The sequence below is a fragment of the Rhineura floridana genome, chromosome 6 (genome assembly GCF_030035675.1).
Source record: "Rhineura floridana isolate rRhiFlo1 chromosome 6, rRhiFlo1.hap2, whole genome shotgun sequence".
Lineage (NCBI taxonomy): Eukaryota > Metazoa > Chordata > Lepidosauria > Squamata > Rhineuridae > Rhineura > Rhineura floridana.
In genome coordinates, this window is record NC_084485.1 from 45,198,398 (window position 1) to 45,216,659 (window position 18,262).

At 40.4% G+C, this 18,262-nt stretch overlaps 1 long non-coding RNA gene and 1 pseudogene across 1 annotated transcript in view; one reads left to right on the plus strand and one right to left on the minus strand.

The window, feature by feature from the left end:
- The window catches only part of LOC133387249 (uncharacterized), a 111,742-nt gene that overhangs the window by 13,736 nt on the left and 79,744 nt on the right, over nucleotides 1–18,262 (minus strand). The window lies entirely within an intron of this gene.
- LOC133386466 (maternal B9.15 protein-like) lies at nucleotides 367–14,593 on the plus strand (annotated as a pseudogene).

The following is an 18,262-nucleotide window of genomic DNA, read 5'->3' on the forward strand; positions in this document are numbered from 1 at the left end:
CTGAATGATTTTTATGCCTGTTGCAGAAATTGTAATGCACTATGCTAGATGCTGTATCCTTTTTAATTGTTTTGATTGTATTTTTTTCTTTTATTTCTTATATTCCACAGAATTCAAATTATAATGCAGAAGCTCAAGAAACTAAATAGGTTGCAGTCTGTGAGGGAAGGGGAAGTTGTCCATTTAATTGAGATTAAAAACACTTCAAGCTAAGCATAAACTGGGACTGGGAAGAGGTCCCAAATTGGAAGGAAGCTAAGGGACAATAAATCCAAAGCTGACTAGTAAGGAATGGGCTGAGATAATGGAACTTGAAGGAACATGACTTGAGAAAAAGGGCAGAGGAGACAGGAGATTTAGGCAAGAATGGGCCAAAAAGAAGACTCTCTTTACACAGTGCTTAAGATCAGGAAGAATGGTGTGCTCTGGAGGGTGAGGATGGGAGATAAAAGTGCTAGGGAGGCTGGTCAAAGTACAGTGTGATCAAAGGAAGTGGCAATTAGGTCTACAGCAGGGATAGGGACCTGTGACCCTCCAAATGGTGTGGACACCAACTCCCATTAGTCCCAACTAGGGGTGTAGTCATCTGGGGTTGGGGGGATCATAGGCCCATTGCTTTTTTGGGAGTAGGGTCCCAGCCAGGTCTCCATGTTTGAGCTAATCAGCATGAAAAGGGAACATGTTAGCCATTGAGAACAGTCATTGTCCTGTCATGCTGATTGGAGCCAATCAGAGTGAAAGGAGGTGAGTCAGCCACTGAGAAGACTCTTCTCAATAGCTAACACACAGCCTCCCCTTTCACACTGTTTGGATCCTAGTTGTGGTGCAGTGTGCATGGTGAGATGACAGGGAGAGCAAAGGAGACAAGGGCAAATGGAAAAGGGGGCATGGCTGTGAGGGGGTTTGATGTAACTATCATGAAGGGACCTTGCACTTCTGAATTTGCCACTATACTTTGTTCCTAGCCATTGCGGCTAAAGGTCAGGGATAATAGGAGTTGTAGTCTAACAAATCTGGAGAGCTGTGGGCTCCCCATCCTTTGTTTAGGCCTAGGAATTCTTCCAGTTGTGTCGTCGTTCTCTCACTACAGCATTGTGACTGGGCAACTACTAAGGTAGGCCAAAAAACACAAAATCCTGCTGGGGGCAACTTTCACTTTTATTTGAAACAAATGAGTTATTTGATTTCAGGTTTCTAATATAAATTAATAAGTATATTGCTTCCTTTCAATATACAGGAAGCCCTTTGGCTTAATATTCTCCATAGTCTTTTATCATGTTTGTTGTTGCTGTTTTTCCCAGCATTATTGTCTTTTCTAGTGAATCATGTCTTCTCATGATGTATCCAAAGTATGATAACCTCAGTTTAATCATTTGAGCTTCTAGTGACAGTTCTGGTTTAATTTATTCTAACACCCAATTATTTGTCTTTTTCGCAGTCCATGGTATGTGCAAAGCTCTCCTCCAACACCACATTTCAAATGAATTGATTTTTCTCTTATCAACTTTTTTCACTATCCAACTTTCACATCCATACATAGAGATCGGGAATACCATGGACTGAATGATCCTGACTTTAGTGTTCAGTAATACATCTTTATCATATATATATATATATATATATATATATATATATATATATATAAATTCTGATACTTCGTGCAAAATAATTTTATTTTGGTTTCACTGTCAAAGGATAGGAAATGTGAAATTTTATACAACTTTTGGTGTCCAAGAATGCCATTTATGGTCCATGGTAGTGGTAGTTGTGATACACCGTTTCCCTTGTTTCAAGCTCTGAGTAATTATTTTTCAGGAAAGTCTATATGCCTGGTTATTAAAGCACCCACAACAAACTTTCTTAAAATATGCTGTGTTTTTTAAACATGTAATTTTTAATCTGTGCAAGAATAAGCCTTTGAGCCTTGCTGTGAATTTTGCCACCACCCGTACCCTGAAATTGTGTTCTTGTCTGCAGCTATCTCTGTAACTGATGATGTCCTATCTCCCCTTTTTTTTCATCTGGACATACAATCTCATCACATTCAGTGTCCTCTAGTATTTAATATGCTCTTCATCTTTATGCAAATGAAAATTTAATTATTTATAAGTCTGCCTATGGTGCTCTATTTTACATGCTAACATACCCATGATTTATTAAACAATGTGGCATTCCCTAAAAACCTAGCAACTTGATACCCTGAAAGTGGAATAGTAAGCCTTGTCCTACAAGATGCGTACGTCCTGGCAAAATATTAATAAGTTGTTAGAAGATCACACACCAAATAGATACAATGGTTTCCATTGCTCAGAGCCACATTTATTTATTTTTCTAATCAACGGTGGGGAACCTTTCTCAGCACAAGGGCTGCATTCCCTCCTGGGTAACCTTTGGAGTGGTGGCACATGATGGTAGTGGGTGGCGTCAGAGGCAAAGTGTGTGTGGGGCAATGAATGTAAATTTTACATTTGCGCAGTAGGCTAGTTTTGACACATACCCCATACATTGGCTTCCAGTTGTTTTCCGGGCCCAATTCAAGGTGTTGGTCTTAACCTTTAAATCCCTATACGGTCTCGGCCCAGTTTACCTGAAGGAGCACCTCCAGTACCACCAACTAAGCCGCCCGACCAGATCAGCCACACAGGGCCTTCTCTCCATCCCACCAATGAAAACAGCTAGGTTGGTGGGGACTAGAGAGAGGGCATTCTCAGTGGCGGCCCCCACTCTCTGGAACTCCCTCACGTTCGATCTTCGCCATGCCCCTTCCCTAGATACATTTCGCCGAGCCTTGAAAACATGGCTCTTTGGACAGGCCTTTGGGATCCCCGGGGTGGGCTAATTCCTTTATATTGTTTTAAAACTGTCTATTGATGGCCCTAAACTGTTCTGTACTGCTGCTTTTAAAATGATTATTGTTGACTGCACTGTATTTTATTATGTATTTATATTGTATTTGAACTTTAATGTTGTACGTCGCCTAGAGTGGTTTCGGCCAGATAGGCGACACAAAAATTAAATTTATTATTATTATTATTATTATTATACCCACACACCCCTCTCTATCCTCCATCCAGGAAAGCCAGGGTGGGGCATTATCGGAGTTTAAAGATACATTCCAGCAAGATGAAAACATTCAAGGAGAGTATGAAGTAGGACCAGTGACGGAGCAGGGCCTGGGGTGTGTGGCTGAGGAGTGGGCATTGCCTGGGGAGAGAGCCAGATGGAGAGGCCTGGATTACCCGTATTTGGTCCCCCGCCCCTGTTTTAAATAAACAATCCATCTGCCTTTCATTTGAAGGCTGGGTAAAACGACTCGCTCTTTGTTAAGCTCGGGTGTGGGCAGCAGACAGAGGTGAGCCAGAAGCTAGGATCCAGAAGTAGTGGGATAAAGCCAGTAGCCAGGCCTCAAAAAGTAGGTCTCAGAAAGGATTCAGAAAGACACGAGAGCTCAGGAAGACCTTGTTGCTCAAGCAAGGTTCAGCTGGCACAGAAGGCATTGGCACAGTCCTTCCTGTCTAGAAGGATCCAATGGCTGGCCTTGGTGGGCAAAGTCAGTCCAGGCTAAAGTCAGCATTTCATGGGGGAGCTGCCACCTGCAGTTCAAAGGCTCACTACTTGAGACAGCTGTCCCCAGATCTAGGCAGCTCCTGATGCTCTGGTTGAGGCAACTGAAGTTAGGTCACCTAAACAACTGACAAAGTTTCAGTATACTCAGGGGACCCCTCAGTTAGTTCAGATGTAGCCAACATGATGCCCTCCAGATATTGTCGGATTATACCTCCCATCATCCCTAACAATTGGCCATGCTGGCTGGGGCTGATGGGAATTGGGGGGTGTCTAACAACTTCTCGAAGACATCATTTTGCCTACCCCTGACTTAGCTGAAAGAGACACCAGCTCTGTGAAGATGGTCTTCAAGTGGGTACAAGCAACAGATGAATGAGGGATCAAGATAGTACCCATGGACCACACTCCTAACCTCCCTGTAGTGGTTCCTTCTTGTGCCACAGAGCCCATGCGCATAGAAGCTGCTCACACAGATGTTCTGTGCACTTGACACAATCAATTCATGGAGGCTGGAAATAGGCTTTGCTGCTGGAACCCCAATGCTCCCTCCAGGTTGATTTGTAGTGTACCATGTGGCTGCTGGAGCTGTCTGCAGAGAGAGGGAAATACATAAGCATAGTAATGCAGCAGCCACAGAATGAGGGGTATCTCAAGTTATGGACTTTCATTTTCATTGCCCCTCTTGGGATTTTGCAGTGAACAGGAGGCACTTGTGGGGAGCTAGAAGGCACTTTGCATGGAGCCCTGATGCCAACTGTGGTGCTTGGGAATCCTTTGTGTGGTGACCTGCCTGTCTGTGTCATAAAATCTTCTGGCTCTGCTACACTACAGGTTCCTTCTTTAATAGAGGTACACTGTATTTCCACAGAGGAGAGGGACTTTTCTGTGGTTGCTGACTCATCTTGGGAATGCATTCCCTTAGGGGGCATGCCTAGTGCCAACATTATAAGCTTTTCAGGTAAAGACCTTACTATTTGCCCAAGCATTTTAGATTGTAGATGGGGTTTGTTTAGAATTGTGTTTTATTCTGTTTTTAGCTTTTTAAAGCCTTCTTATATCTTTTATGTTATTTATTGACTTTGTTGTTATGTGCCTTCAAGTCGATTACAACTTATGGTGACCCTACGAATCAGTGACCTCCAATAGCATCTGTCATGGACCACCCTGTTCAAATCTTGTAAATTCAGGTCTGGGACTTCCTTTATGGAATCAATCCATCTCTTGTTTGGCCTTCTTCTTTTTCTACTCCCTTCTGTTTTTCCCAGCATTATGGTCTTTTCTAGTGAATCCTGTCTTCTCATTATGTGTCCAAAGTATGATAATCTCAGTTTCATCATTTTAGCTGCTACTGACAGTTCTGGTTTAATTTGTTCTAACACCCAATTATTTGTTTTTTCGCAGTCCATGGTATCCACAAAGCTCTCCTGCAACACCACATTTCAAATGAGTTGATTTTTCTCAGGAATACCATGGTCGGAATGATCCTGACTTTAGGGTCCAGTGATACATCTTTGCCTTTGAGGAGCTTTTCTAGTTCTCTCTTGGCTGCCCTCCCCAGTCCTAGCCTTCTTCTGATTTCTTAACTATTGTCTCCATTTTGGTTAATGACTGTGCCGAGGTATTGATGATCCTTGACAAGTTCAATGTCCTCATTGTCAACTTTAAAGTTACATAAATCTTCTGTTGTCATTACTTTAGACTTTTTGACGTTCAGCTGTAGTCCTGCTTTTGCGCTTTCCTCTTTAACTTTCATCAGCATTCGTTTCAAATCATTACTGGTTTCTGCTAGTAGTATGGTGTCGTCTGCATATATTAAATTATTGATATTTCTCCCTCCAATTTTTACACCTCCTTCATCTTAGTCCAATCCCATTTTTCGTATGATATGTTCTGCGTATAGATTAAACAAATAGGGTGATAAAATACACCTGTGTATTGGGATCCAATTAGTTTCTCCATATTCTGTCTTTACAGTAGCTTGTCTTTACAGTAGAGTATAGGTTGCACATCAGGACAATCAGATGCTGTGGTACCCCCATTTCTTTTAAAGCATTCCATAGTTTTTCATGATCTACACAGTCAAAGGCTTTGCTGTAATCTATTCTAAAGCACAGAGTGATTTTCTTCTGAAATTCCTTGGTCTTTTCCATTATCCAACATACGTTTATGATATGATCTCTGGTACCTTTTCCCTTTCTAAATCCAGCTTGGATGTCTGGCATTTCTCACTCCATATATGGTAAGAGCCTTTGTTGTAGAGTCTTGAGCATTACTTTATTTGCATGGGATATTAAGGCAATAGTTCGATAATTACTGCAGTCCCTGGGATCCCCTTTCTTTGGAATTGGGATACAGTAGGGCCCCGCTTTACAGCACTTCGCTTTACAATGTTTCGCTAATGCAGCAGTCTCAATTAGATGCAATTAGACTAAAGCCCCACTCATACGGCACTTGTTCTGCTTTTATGGCGGTTTTGGGGCATCGCGAGCCTTTCTATTCAATGAGTTCCGCTTTTCAGCGGGTTTCACTTTTTGGTAGGGGTCCGGAACGTAACCTGCCATATGAGTGGGGCCCTACTGTATATATTAAACTCTTCCAGTCTGTGGGCCATTGTTTAGTTTTCCATATTTCTTGACAAATTTTTGTCAAAATGTGGACAGATTTAGTCTGAGTAGCTTGTAGCAACTCTATTGGTATGCCATCTGTTTCTGGTGATTTGTTTCTTCTAAGTATTTTAAGAGCAGCTTTCACCTCACATTCTAAAATTTCTGGTTCTTCATCATATGGTTCCTCCATGAATGAATCTGTCATCCTGTTATCCTTGTATAGAGTTTTTCAGTGTATTGCTTCCATCTCCCTTTTATTTCATCTTGATCAGTCAATATGTTTCCCTGTTGATTATTCCACATTCCTACTCTTGGTTTAAATTTCCCTTTCATTTCCCAAATTTCCCAAATAGGGCTCTTGTTCTTCCCTTTTTGTTGTCCTCTTCTATTTCTATACAATAACTATTGTACTAGTTCTCTTTGTCCCTACGTACTAGTCGCTCTATTGTTGCATTTAGGGTTCTGACTGTGTTTCTATCTCCTCTTGCTCTTGCTTTCCTTCTCTCTTTAACCATTTTAAGAGTTTCTTCAGTCATCCATTGAGGTCTTTCTCTCTTTTTAACTAGAGGTATTGTATTTTTGCATTCTTCCCTGTTAATATCTCAGACTTCACTCCATAGTTCTTCTGGTTCTCTGGCAACTAAGATTAAAGCCTTAAATCTGTACCTTATTTGATCTTTATATTCTTCTGGGATGTTATTTAAATTGCATTTTGGCATTATGATTGCTTTGTTGGTCTTCTTTAGCTTTACTCTGATTTTCAGTACGACCAGTTCATGATCTGTACTGCAGTCTGCTCCTGGTCTTGTTTTCACAGAAAGTATGGAACTTCTCCATCTTCTGCTACCAATTATATAATCAATTTGATTCCTATATTGACCATTTGGTGATGTCCACATGTACCGTCTTCTTTTCAGTTGTTCAAAAGATGTGTTTGCAAGAAACAAATTATTGGCTTCACACACTCTGTTCCCTACTTTTGCATTCCATTCCCCCATGATTATCAGCACATCTTGTTTTGGTGTGTGATCAATTTCCTCCTATACTTCTGTGTAAAATCTCTCCAATTCCTCTTCTTCTGCATTTGCTGTTGGAGCATAGACTTGGATAATGGTTATGTTAATAGGTTTCCCGTTTAATCTCATTGACATCACTCACTCAGACCTTGCATTGTAGCTCCTAATTGCTTTTGCTACATCACTTCTCACTATTAAAGCAACCCCGTTTCTTCTTAATTGCTCATTTCCTTCATAAAACATTTTGTAGTTGCCTGACTGAAAATGTCCCATTCCTGTCCATTTTAATTCACTCACATAATGTTGTAATGTTGATATGTTCCATTTCTTGCTTGACAATTTGTAACTTTCTCTGGTTCATGCTTCTCACATTCCATTTTCGTATTGTGTGCGTCGTACAACTCCAGACTCTCCTTTTGCATCTGTGCGCATCTGCCTCTGGGCTTCCTTTCAGGTTTGACCCAGCTGCGTCATTAGTCACAGCACTACTCATACTTGTCCTTTGGTCTTCCCCAGTAGCTCAGTGAGTGCCTTCTGACCTGGGGGTCTCAACTTCCAGCACTATCTTGTGTTGCATTTTGGATACTCTGTTCATGGGGTTTTTGTGGTAAGAGATATTAAAAGGTGGTTTACCCTTGCCTTCCTCTGAGTTTGGATGCATCTTTGGTGTCTCAGCTTTGACCATTCTGCCTTGGGTGCCGCTGCTAGGAGTTTAGCCTCTTGGTCTAGACTCCTGACGGCATTGCTCTTAGCTTCTTCAACACTCTCAGCCCCCCTCACCACATTAAGGTGTGCATCCTAAAGGGATTGACTTTAAACCATAATTTTATGTTTGAATTTTATTCACATTTGTGTACACCACTCTGGAATCCTATGACAGAGAATGGTTAAGAAATATTTTAAATAAATAAATAACAGCTTGGGACTAGTTTACACCTTACCCCATAAGTGCCTACTCGATTGCTTTGATATGCCGAGCTTACATTTTTACAGGTGCCAGTTAATATTCATTCCACATATTTTAGGAATCAGTCTTTCAATGTGGCAGACCCTGTGCTTTGGAACACCCTGCCTATAAATATTAGGCAGGGACCCACTATACTCTTTTTGATGTCTCATAAAAACGTTTTTTTGTTTCAACAAGCCTCTCCAGATATATCATTTAGTATTTGCTTTTAAATTTTGCAAATTTTATAAATAATTATTGATAATTATTTTAAGTACACTGCTTAGACATTTTTCTAATTAATAAATAAAATAAAAATTAATGCATGAGCAGGGAACCTGGTGGCACCAACTTGCCCTGTCCAAACATCATGTACTCCATCACTCCAAATGTTCTCAGAGTATGCACAGATGCCAGGAGCAGGACTAGTTGGAATGTATGATGTCCAGGGCAGGGCTTAATTGCCACAACCCCACTTCTTGATCATACATTGATAGAATGTGTGAGCATTTCACCTGGAAAGAGCAACTGTGATTATTAGATTTTATGCATGGAGTGGCTGCTTCTGCCCCTTCACTTTACTTGAAAGATGATTTTCTAATAAGCAAAAACAAAAAACAAAAAAACCTTGCTGTTTAAGAACGTTTGTATAGCCAACATATGTTTCTATTAAACTTTTAAAAGTGGAGAAATTGGGCAGCTATAGTGAATGCACCAGGGGAGCAGGAGACCTCTCTGAGATATTGTACTGCCCTACACATTTGTAAAAATACAAACGCAATTTGGGTTGGTCTTTCACAGTCCAATCCACTCCCTGTGTAGTTGGAAAAATTTGGTGCTGAGGAGGGCTGCCAGTTCTCCGGTTTTTGCCTGGATTTTGGGGGTCCTCTCTGGGTCTCTGGGTGACTCACTTTAATCTCTCTCAGCTTCCATTTTAAAAAAAATTAAGTTTCAAGGTGATCTGGTTTACAAGATATATACCAAAACATCAGCTGCCTCCCTGCAACTTCTGTTGAATGAGCTCGTAGCTGGCAGCTCTAACTCCGCCCTTTCAGGTTTGTAGCCAATAAGTGAAGTCAGGGTTGTGCTTTATTGACAACCACGCAATAGCTAGACCCCACTGCAAGGCCAGAAAACTATTTTGTGTGTTTGTATGTGTGTGTGCTTATCTGAAACTCACATAAATTGATTAAGTATATAGCTTCCAGCCTTTTTTTCTTTTTCTTTTGTGTGCAGGAGGTAAACAAGTTTAAATTTTCCTGGGATGTTAAAGAGGGCAGTGTTTTGCAAAACTTCCCAGTATGAAGCTTTAATCCAATAGTCACTTTTCTGGGAGTAATGCTCAATGCTATTCCCACATACCTGGAGTAAACCCCACTGAATTCAGTAGGACTTTTTTGAGTAGATATGGTTTGGATTGTGCTATAAATTAATGGGACTTTTGAATATGGCAAAGAATTGTTTTTGTGTTGTCAATCTTTCTCTCACCCTCCAATCCTATTTTTAAAAGCAATTAGGCTGGGCTTACTTAGGCATCACTGCTTTTATTATGTAGGAAACTAATATTGGTTATATTTTTTTAAAAAATGTTCTGCAATGATCAACTGGTTTTGACAATAAACTATTATATGGGTTGTATGTAGTTTTCATCTCCAGTGTGTGTGTATATATATGGAATATTTCAAACAACCCTGTGAGGTAGGGTTGCTGACCCGAAACCAAGGCAGGTAACAATAAGAAATAAATCCCTTTAAAATCCAATAACCATTAAAAAAAAAGGATAAACAGTAGCAAAACAGCTTAAAGTGGCATGATTCTGAATTTTGGGTTGGGTGAGTTAAGTCCCTTATCACTTGAGGTTGCAGTTCTGTGCACTCTTCCCTGTTTGAGTAATCCCCACTGAATGCATTGGGACTTGCTTCTGAGTAAACATGCATAGGATTGCACTATAAATATCTTTACCAGTTATGTAAATAATAAACATCTTTGACAGTCAAGCTTATATAAATATTTCTTCAAACTATGTCCTGATAATGCCCTGTGACATCACTCAGGCCTGCCCCTGAAATCTCAGGGTTTGGGATGCTTCTGACCTGGCAACCCTAGCTGAGATATGTTAGGAGACAGCCCATTCCCCTCACAGTGGTACAATCATTCTCTGGGAAGAGGTGCTGACTGTTAAACCATTCTGGCCACTTCAGCTCTGTCAAGGAATAGGAGTTTCCTAACAACTCTCAGCAACCTTCACAAACGACACTTCGTGGGATTCTTTGGGGAAAGCCATGACTGTCTAAAGTGAAATAAAGGCCTGGCGTGGGTGTGGCCCCCTGATTAGCCAAGCCACACAGCTGTTAGTCTGGCTTTTAGAACACTGACAGTTGGTTCTTACTGAGCATGCCTGAGCTATCATAGACTCCTATGTCAATTTTCTTAAATTAATTAAAACCAGCCATGTATTTTTTAAACTTTTAAACTGCGAATGATGAAGGTCAGAGTGTGGGGCAAGGTCAATGATAGGTTTACATGTACTCTGTGAACATGGCTGATTTTTAATTAACTTCAACAAATTATGAGACCACTGACAGAAAAAAGTCCAACAGGGGTCTGGATGTTTTTACTCTTGCTTTACACTTTGAACTCTTGATTCTCTCTGAGTGTTTTGTATATCGCTATGAATACTTAAGATGGTTGTTAAGCAAGTATTTCTGAGTTCAGGACTGTAAGTTTTGTAAGATTTTGTTTTGAAATGAGCTTATGCAAAGCAGCAGAATGGCATGGGGGTATTTTCAACTTAACATGGTGGAATGTGAAAAGTCCATGCTGGCTATAATATACAGCCACTCTTGTGGCTCTATAATTAGGCCAAACATATAAGTCAGCGAAAAAAGCAAAAGAAAAAAGCAAACTCACATAATATTAGCAGGCATCTCATTGCAGAAAGTCAATGTTTTGTTAGAAAGCAATGGGACAGAAAACAATTTCACCCACGCCTCCTTTATAAGCTCTGGGATGTCATGCTCAGTATAACTGATCATTCAAAGTTGAAAATGGTTGGCTTTTTGAATTAAACCAGTCCTTCGGGGAAAATGATCTCCACTGATCTGTGGGACAGATCTCAGATATGCTTCTGAAATGAAGAATGTGGGAAGTACTTGGGAAAATGCTGTTGTTGTTGTTTGGATTCTCAGTGACAATAATTGACATAACTAAGGCATCTCGAACCAATGATTTTCCCCCCAGAGCAGCTGTTGCAAACAATACATACACATTTCAGTTCACTCATCAGTGCTTAATGTTTGGTTAGGCTTCATTTGTAATAATCAAAGAGTAGCAGTGAAGTGAATTGGGTAAAAATACTCTCAACTGTAACTCCATTGATTTCTGCAGTTGTTCTGTCATACACAATTTTAATGAAGGACTATGAGAAGAACACTTACACCCCATCTTGAAAAGTCAGGCATCATCAGGATAAGCGCATGCCACACTTAACAGCTGAGTAGCAGCAACACTGAATTAGTAGTGATAAATGTGGGCAGTGAATCTGTGGATATACAAAATGGGGTGGGGGATTTGTGGCTCTCCAGATGGTCTGGGATGATGGGAGCTGTAGTTCAACAATATCTGGAGGGCCACAGGTTATGGATGGGGGAGAAAATTGGTCTGGTTTGTGTTTAAATGGAAACCTACTGAATTTGCACTTCCTGAAACAATATGAGAACCAAATGCACAGTGATCCTGTGAAATTTGCACTTCTCTAAATTTTGCATTGCTGTTCTCCAGCAAAAAAAAGTGACAAAAAAGGTGTAAATAGGGGGAAAGTATGTCTAAAAATGCATATATTCATGAAAATAGCATAATACATTTTATGTTATTTTCATGAATACATGCATTTTTATGACAACGACAACATTAGGCAAAATTGAATACAAAAACCTGTAAATTAGGAGAAACATGCCTTGAAATGCTGACAAAACTTTGTGAGGACTTAAACTGATAAGGAAATGTCTCAAAGCGTATTTAAGAGTAACACAGAAGCTGAGATAAGCTGAATTGACAGATTGTTTCCATCCCTATCCTTGTGGAAAAATTCTAACATAAGCTCATAATAAGGAATAATTAGAAGTGTTTTTCTGTCTTCTCACTCATAGAATGTGTGATGTAGTGGTGACAGTGTCAGACTAGGGCTTGGGAGACCCATGTTTCAATCCACACTAACCATGAAGCTCACTGAATGACCTTGGAACAGTCACAGTCTCTTAGCTCAACCTACCTCACAGCGTTGTTGTGAGAATAAAATGGGGAGTGGGAGAATCATGTATGCCATCTTGTGCTGCTTGGAGGAAAGGTGGGATATAAATGCAATAATAAACAAACAAATCACTTGCTTCTTTTGTAGTGTATGTAGGATTACTGCATTTGCTTTACTGCAGAGAAGACATCAGCATTGTTCATCAGCACTTGGGGAGATCACAGCTCAGTAGAAGATAGCATGGTCTGAATAAAGTAGGCCCCACGTTCAGCCCCTGGCATTACCAGTTTAGAAGAGATGATACATCATTGCTGGCAAAGACCTGGCAAAAATGTCAGCCGCCCTCCCGCAACTTCAGTTACATGAGCTCGTAGCTGGCTGCTCTAATCCCGCCCTTTCAGGTATGTAGCCAATAAATGAAGTCAGGGTTGTGATTGACAAGGCAGTAACTAGAGCCCTTTGCAAGTCAGAAAACTTGTTTTTTTCCCCGGCTTTTCTGAAAATCTCATCAATTGAGAATTGCAGCCTTCAGGGGCATCCATCTTCACTCCTGAGTGCTCCCATCTAACATCTCCACAACTTTAGGCTCCTTTCTTCCTACAATGGCCTTCTGGTGACTGGCCTGGCCTGAGGGCACTTAAACCCTTTTTGCCAGAAGCAAGTTGGCTAGATTAAATGTTCCCTACCCAGGCTCCATCTTTTGGTTGATGCTTAATACATCACTTGGGCCCGCCCTGTGACATCACTTGGGCCCGCCCTGTGACATCACTTGGGCCTGCCCCATGACATCATTCAGGCATGTCCCTATGACATCACTAGAGCCCACCCCCCAAAATCTCAGGGTTTCGGATGCTTCTGACCTGGCAACCCTAATCCCACCTGTATGTTTAACTTTGGCCTAGTGTGTCTTGGAGTGAATTTATGTAGCTGATACTACATAATACATGATACATGGTAGGGATCCTCTCTTTTCACTATTTTCTTTATTTAGAAATGTCTGTCCTGTTCTTCTTTATAGATAATTTCAAAACCACTTACAAAATAACTAAAACCCATCCAAACAATCAATACAAAACTAAAGACAACCCAAAAAATACTAAAGAAAGACAGAGGGGGGTATTGCATGATAAAAGTAGATTAAAACAAGTTTAAAAGCAGGGAGATAAAAACGTTAAACCATAATGAAAGAGTGGAGGAATAAAAAGATCCTAACAGTAGGTCTGAACTCACTTGGAGAAGTTTGCGTCCAAGTTGATGACTACTTTGTTTGTTTGAGAAGTACAAGGGCCACTGGTACCCTGACAATCCCTCAAGAGGGCAAGCCTTTAGGTGGCTTCTGGGCCAGATTCAAAGTGTTGGTACTTACCTATAAAGCCTTATACGGCGTGGGACCACGATATCTGTCGGAACGCCTCTCCCGATATGAACCGGCCCGTACACTACGGTCTACTACGAAGGCCCTCCTCCGGGTTCCGACTCATAGGGAAGCCCGGAGAGTGGTGACAAGATCTAGGGCCTTCTCAGTGGTGTCCCCTGAACTATGGAATGGTCTCCTCGAGGAGGTGCGCCTGGCGCCGACACTATCATCTTTTCAGCGCCAGGTTAAAACCTTTCTCTTCTCTGAGGCATTTTAATTCCTGTTAATTCTAAATTATTATATTTTGATTTTAGACTGTACAGTTTTTGTACAGTTTTGTATTGTGATATACTGTATTGTGTTATTTTTATTGTATTTTTAATGTTCACCGCCCAGAGAGCTGTTGCTAGTCGGGCGGTATATAAGCTTAATAAAATAAATAAATAAATAAATATAAGGATAAACCAGTTCCAGGCAAGAGACCCTCTACTGGACCAGGCATGTTTGGAGAGCAATGTGGCCTTTGACAGCCTTGGCTTACCAAAGGAGATTACCATTTGGGTCGATCCATTTGAAGTAAGCTGCAGATATGGTGAGAACAACCCCCCTTTCACAGTGGCTCACTTTGAAGGCAGCACAGAGCACCATGACATCCCTCAGCGCATCAGGCAGGCTGTGGACAAGGCAGAGACGCTGGATTGCCCCTCCAGCACCTTCTCTGATGAGGAGAGCTCTGCTGGAGAGCCCAAAAGCATCCCCACCATCAGCAACCCGAACAGTGTCTACCAGCGTAAGAACCAGAAGAAGTTCATCAAATCTTTGTCTCTGAGCCGCTCAAGATGGGATGGGTAAAGTGGATTTCAAATGGATCTTCTCAATACTTCTATGTATTTAAATATATCCTGCCTTTTCCAAGCAAGGTACAACAGGGATACAGTTTAAATAAGTTAAAGTTAGCCATAAACTCAGAACAACTTAAAATTAGGTTCTGTGGGCTCTGCAGTTATTGGTGGTGATTTTAATGTATTAATGTCTTTATGTCTATTGTTCATTGTAATTTTATACTTCTGATTGTACGTCGCCCAGAGTGGTTGGATATCCTCCCAGATGGGCGACTAATAAATCCAATAAATAAATAAATAAATAAATAAATAAATAAACTTAAAGGAGAGGCATCCAAGTGCACTTTTTAAGGAAGGATGTTCCATAATTTGGGCACCAGATAGGGATGTCAGGATCTGTCAATTTTGGTTCTCCAGTTTCTAATTTTTCCAGTCTTAAATTCAGTTCTCCACATTTCTGCAGCAATTTGCAATGGTGTTTTAAAAAAAAAAAATCCTCATGAACATTCTTCAGCATTTTAGTGCAAATCTTTCCTAATAAACACATTTTTGCATGTAGTTTTGACTTATGTACAGATTTTCGCAAGCAATTTCCCCCTAATATAATGCATTTTTGTATGTTATTTTCACTAATGTATTTATTTTTATGCACCCTTTCCCTTAATGTATTCATTTTTGTAAACATTGGTTGGTTGGAGAACTGCATAATAAAATTTGGGTAAGTACGAGTTTTGAAGGATGGCTGTGTTTCAGTTGTCATATCGTTTCAGAATGTGCAAACTTGATAGATACACCTTTAAATGTGAACTGATTCAAATTTCTCTCCCATCTCTAGCACCCCCAAAAATTGTGCACAACACATACTCAAGACTGCTCACAGGCTTCTCATGCAAATTTCATGCCAATGGTTCCTCCCCATTCACCCCCTTCAAATTTGGAATAAATAAAGATATTTTCAATCTCCCAGTGTGCAGTACTTGCAACATAGCTCTTGACAGAGATCACACTTCCCCAATTCTGTGGCTTTCAAACATTTGCAGAAGTGGAATCTCATTTTCAGTTAAATTAAATAGGACTTGGATGTGATGTATAAAAGACCCATTAGCTTTCATCTGTTTTAAATTCTGTGAAGCTTTTTCACAGGAAATCAAATGAAAACAGGATTGATTGCCTATAGCATCTATCTTATGCTGCATTGAAAATCTCACTGTGAGTGTGTGCTGTGAGTGGCGACATCTATGTGATAGATTACAGATCCAGATGTGAGATGCTGTATTTTTCAAGGTCTCTTGACAGCCCTCCTTGCACTCTGTCCATTAATCCAGTTCACTGAGTAGTTTTCAACAGGAACTATTTTTTAAAACTGCTGTGTTAAAGAATTGTAATCCTCTTTCCACCAAACAAGAAATCCCCCCCCTTAAAATGATTCTGGGCTGGGCATCAGGATGGCCAGTAATTGCAAGCATCATTTTGTACCTTTGCTATTCTTGATGGGAATTACTCTCCCCACACACACACACTCATGTCTCCCCTACCTCTCATAGTTCTCTTCAGCTCTCAGATACAGACTTTTTCTCTAAAGACCTACTTTCTGCTCAGCTGCTCAGATACACCACCACCACTGAATGTGGTATTCCCAGATCATCCTCTGGGCCCTATTGTAAACAAGAGAAATAATGGATTGCTCAGCTTTGATTTTGACTTGCAGGCATAGCCAGTTTTCCAGTTGTCTTCAGGCAGATCAATCCTATTGGGGGGAGGCGGCAGTTGCAGAGGAAATGACAGAAAGAAGTTGATGGAACAGCTCCCCCCCCCCTATTTTGGCACTTCATGGTCCTTTTTAAAATTTCCCTCCCATTAGTTTCAATGGAAGGACAAAGAACTATGCCAACTTGGGATCTTGTTGTTGTTTTACCTCTCTTGTCGAGGGTTTGTCAAGGGACAGGAGGGCTTGTGGATCAAAGGCATCTCCCATTCAACTCCTGATCTGTCCCTTTTCATCCCCTACCACTGTTGGCGCACTGGCACTGGAGGAGCAATGGCTGCAAAGCTTTCTGCAGCCTCAATGAGGAGTCCTCTGGGGGAAGACGTTCTTCTCCATGCGTGGACCTCCCACTCTCCCTGCAGAGAAAGAGATCCTCAGGAGTCAATGCTAATGACACCTTGGCCACACTTCCAAGCTCATGAGTGCTCCTTATTTTTTATTTTAGTCTGGTATATTTCAGGTTATGGCTTCTGTGATCAAGAATTTGTGATTTTCCTATCCTTTGGCTTCATTCAATGGATCCTATTTCCTCTAATCTCTTCACTCCTCATCACATTTTTTGGATGCCTAGTTCCTAATGCTCCACTTTGATGTCACAGATCTTCTGATGGGGCACTTTGGATGGTCCCCATGTCCTTGATGGTCAGTCAGCCTTTCAGTTGGCCAGACCAAATCTTTAGTGTGACAGGTCTTGCCCTGTGGAACTCCTTAAAGTAGAAGAGCAGTAGGACTCATCCCTACTATCTTTTAGATGTCTTTAAAAAAATACTGTTCAGTCAGCCCGTTGGAAAGTGAATTTTTTTACCAGCCTGATTTTATTGATGTTATTGTAGTATGATGTTTTTATGTTCTAAACCACCTTGTTACAGTTTTTATGAAAATGCTGTTTAGAAATATTTAAATTAAAAATAAAAATACCCAGCTTTTTGTAGCTGTATTTTCTTTGTGAATGTAGAATATGTTTGAAAAAACAATATTTTGATCAGCAATCCTTTGAAGAAACACAGCCATTTCCAAAGTCATGATCATAAGTGCACTTACTGATTTTTGTATACTTCCTATTGAGTATTTTCATAAGAATGTGTCACTAAACATTAACATCACAAAGGACATGCAAATATCAACTTTTACATTCATTAGAAAATAAGAATGTTAGTCAGCTAGGGATGCTTGAGGAATTCAGTCTTTGCAAGCTCCAGTAGGAATTGACCTGATTCGCACCTCTGGGGCTAATATGCAGATGAGATATCCATTGTTTGTTTTTCTCTTCTTTGAATGTTGCAACTTAGTTCTTGGCCCAAAAATATTGAAACATATTTTAAAATATGCAGTTTCAAAGAAAATATTTCAAAGCTTCTTTAAATACATATTATAAATGTGTATTTTTTGTAACACAGAAACAGGTTGGATGAACTTATGAATGAACACATGAGACAGTGACATGGACTGGAAACAGACTGATGTGTCTAACCCTACAGAAAACTGAGAAGTAAAAACTAGGGATAATTGCAGAATCTTCCTCAACCAGATGCCACAACAGATTTGTTGCATCATTTCTGGATGCAAACTTGATGGGGCAGAATTCAGTTTGGGTGGCAGATTCTGGGGAGTATTTTTGTTTTTTAAATGGAAAAAGTACACTGCTATTTTTTTAAAAGAATGGTTTATGTTCTCCCATGCCCCCTTTTTACATTTTTTAAAATGGTAAGTTATAACATGGCTCAAGAGCAGTATTAAAATCAACAGAGATATTGAAAGCGGCTGTAACCCTGAAAACACCTGATGGACAGGAAAAATCAATCCATTACTCACTGTACTCTTGTTCCAAGGTCTTCAGCTGTGAGTTGCTTTTTGATCTCCACTAGGCATTTTCAGTTTGTGGCCTCTTTCCATTTCCCTACTGATTTCAATGAT